This window comes from Tupaia chinensis, unplaced genomic scaffold, assembly GCF_000334495.1.
Source record: "Tupaia chinensis unplaced genomic scaffold, TupChi_1.0 Scaffold148296_1, whole genome shotgun sequence".
Classification (NCBI taxonomy): Eukaryota; Metazoa; Chordata; class Mammalia; order Scandentia; family Tupaiidae; genus Tupaia; species Tupaia belangeri.
This window is the reverse complement of record NW_006208147.1, coordinates 1,133,007-1,136,499: the sequence shown is the minus strand read 5'-3', so window position 1 is coordinate 1,136,499 and position 3,493 is coordinate 1,133,007. Positions and strand designations below refer to the sequence as shown.

General features: G+C 41.1%; 1 pseudogene; it reads right to left on the bottom strand.

Moving 5' to 3' along the window:
* Nucleotides 1-562: 562 nt before the first annotated feature.
* LOC102495891 (splicing factor 3A subunit 3 pseudogene) lies at nt 563-2,053 on the bottom strand (annotated as a pseudogene).
* Between the last annotated feature and the right edge of the window lie 1,440 nt (nt 2,054-3,493).

The following is a 3,493-nucleotide window of genomic DNA, read 5'->3' as shown; positions in this document are numbered from 1 at the left end:
CCCTTGAATGTTCCTGTTCTTGAGTACTTCATTCCTCCAATGAGCCCTGAATGCCTACATTCACTCCCATCACCATCAATGATTATTCTTGAATTCATATTTTGAACTGATATTCCTTTAATAATCCTAGACAGAAGTTATTTTCAACCTTTTTCTTTGTCTACACTTCATTTATCTCTTTAGAAGTGAATACCCTATAGTTTCTGTCTCTTTAATAGATTTCATAAGGTACTTATTTCCACAGTTAATGCCACTTACTTTCTTCAGGATCTATGTATTTTTGGCAGGATGATTATAGCAACCTTTAATGAATCTAGCCTCGATATTGTTAATAAGGCATTAATTCTTTTATTTTTTTGAAAGAATATTTTTTAACATAAAACACAGATAAAACACATCTCAACCCTGAAATCTGCCAGCATGCTTTGTTTTTACAACACACAGGCTAGACCTTAAGATGACGTAGCCAAGAGTCTTTAAGAGCATGTGGTTGGGAGAAACAGAAAACACAGATCTCAGGGAAACCCAGGCAAGCCTGAAAGCCGTGCTGTATCCACAAACACTACAGCAGCCCTTATCTCTTCAGATCCTCAAACATTTTCTTATTCACAACAGTCCTTTATTTGGTGTCTAGCTGCCATCATTCTGAGGCCTTCTGCAGTTTCAGCTTGGTCCACAAGCAGACAGCATCTTCAATCTGTGTCACATTAGCAAAGTGAGCGGTGTTGGGGATGCCCAAGCACCTCTTACCATGAGCGTGACACCATTCAGGAAAGTGCCCCTGGAAGGCCTTGAGCCCTTGGTACTTGTAGTTGCTACAAATCTCATTGTCTTAGTAGATGTTGAGACCATGAAGCTTATACAGCCAGTAGGGAATGGGTTTGCCATCCCAAGCCAAGGGGCAGGTTCTTGGGATGTAAATGCTCTCATGCTCTTCATCTTCACTTTGGCTCTCACTGATCTGCTCTTCCTCCTCCTCTTCTCACTCTTCCCCTGTCCTTTCTTTCTTGTGTTGTTGTGTTGTACATTTTCATGAGTGAGATGTCACTGTTCCCCAAGAATCTCTGCATATTCATAGATCTGGCTTTCTGGGAAAGGAATGTCTTTGTTCCTCTCCATGTCTTGCTTAGTGCCCTTTGACTTGAGATTTTTGACAAACAGAGAGTTGTCAAGTGACTCCAAGGACTTCCTTTGGTGAATAGTCACTGGGCTGGCTCTTCTAGGTCCTGCCATATTTCAGGCCTAAAGCTGAGAGCACAGATTTCAATCTGTCCAGATCCAGAGATGGCAATTCCTCTAGGAAGAGAAAGCAGAGAGGTTGAGATGGGCTCCAGTGTGGGTTAGGTTACTGCTTGTCACTTTCAGCCATCCAAGAAAGGTACCATTCTCCCACTTTTTCTCAAAATCAGTCTGACTCTTTCCAAAAAGTTCATTCTGATCTTGGAGGGCTTTCACTCTGTCCGTGTAGTCATGAAGGTACTGAAGCAGCATCTCTAAGTACCTCTTATACTCTATATCCTTCCTTTCTGTAGGAATGTCAAACAATTGGCCAAAAATGGGTAGGTATGTGATATAACCCAGCTTCTCAGATGCCTTCAGGTTAATGTACTTGAGGTAACTGTCATGGAGACTGAGGTAACGTACATATGCGAACTCCAGCTTCATCTGTGAACTCCACCTTTTGTGCCTCTTCACTAAAACTCTCTTGAGCTTTCAGGAACTCCTCAAACTTCACTGACATGGGCACACAGATCTTGTTTGGGTGCTTCTGGTGGAATACCTTTATTTACTTGGGTATATTACAGAATTTAGTAAACTTGTTGGGTCCTGAAATGTCACTGAGTTCTTCCTTTTGTAACCCATCCTTATCTTCATACAGATCCCTCAGGTTCCCACTGACCTCCATGTACCTATTGTGCATGGCCCGAGTGTGATGGACGGAACTGATCTGGTCCGGGAGCATAGACTTTGTGAGCATCTCCTTGGCCATGATGTCCCTGAGCCACTCCTTCTCCTCATTATTTCACTGCTGCTGTTCCAGGATTATCTCCATCTTCTCTCCACACACAATGGTACTTCTATTTAGACCACTGACATGGCTGGAAGGATGTTTATTTTTAAGCAAAATGCATCATGTTATTTCTGCACACTTCTCATTACAAAATAAATATGAAATGTGTTCATACATGATCTACGCTCGTATATTTCTGTAACTTAACCCCTCCACATTCTCTTTACTCTTCAGCATACAGAACTATTCCAAAAGATCTTTCATGAACTACTTCCTGGAATGCCCTGCTTCCCTATTTTGCTTAGATAACTCTTATTCATACATATTGGAAGACTTTCATTGTCTTTCCTTTCTGAGCACCTTCATAGCACCTTACTGCATAATTTAGACCAAAGGATTACAAGTACTGTCTCTGTTTCCATTTTATCTTTACACCCTCAACAGCTATGCACATTGCCTGCAAATTGTAATTGCCCAGTTAATGCTTATTAAATGAATGAATAAATGGGAGTAACTACACAGAGAAAAAAAAAAAACAAATGATTGGCAGTATATTTACAGTATATTTATGAGCAAAGAACTTTGAGAACACCCAATCTCTAATTAAATTGACTTAGATATAACATCAGGGATTCTGAACTAAGAAGTGCTTTTAAATAGGAAAGCTTAGCTTCGCAACAACCACATCTCCTAGTAGAAAGTCATTTCTACAGAAAGTCACTGATTTCCTGCTTCTCCATTCAGCAGCATAGAAAGTGAATTAAAAGAAGGCAGTTATCTCAAAGGCAGGGTAAGAATGGGCCCTAAGGTAGAATTTGCTGGAATTCTTTAGTGCAGGGATTTTCAGCCACAGCTGCACATGATCTAAGGAGCTTTTTAAAAACATTGGTGCTCGGGAACCAGCAGTTAGCGTAATGGCTATGTTGCTGGACTCCCACGTAGTTGACCGTGGTTCGCGTCCTGGACCCGGTGGCTTAAAACCCACGCCAGGCGCGTGTGCGTGTGTGCCCAAGATCCCAAGAGGAGAATGGAGGAGAAGGGATTGCGGTGTGGCCATCCCCTCTGGGGGGTGATTTCTCGCTTTCTGTCTCTCTGTCTCTCTCTGTCTGTCTGGCGAGCGCACGCGCCCTATAGTGAAAAACCTCTCAAAAAAAAAAAAAAACAAAAAAAAAAAACAACATTGGTGCTCATGATCTACTCCAAATAAATTCAATAGAATATCTGGAAGTGAGGCAAGGTGACTTCACATTGATCATTTTAAAGTTCCCCAGGTGATTCTGATGTGCAGCTCCATTACTGAGAGCCTTTAATTGTGCTAGTAAGAAGTAAAAGTCAGGGATTTGGATGCATTCAATATAAATCACCAGATGGTTCACTTTTTTATGATGTTTTGAACACATTCCATGATTTCAAGTTGTCTCTGATTAAGGCATTTTCTTTCTTTCTTTCTTTCCTTCTTTCTTCCTTTCTCTTTTTCTTTCT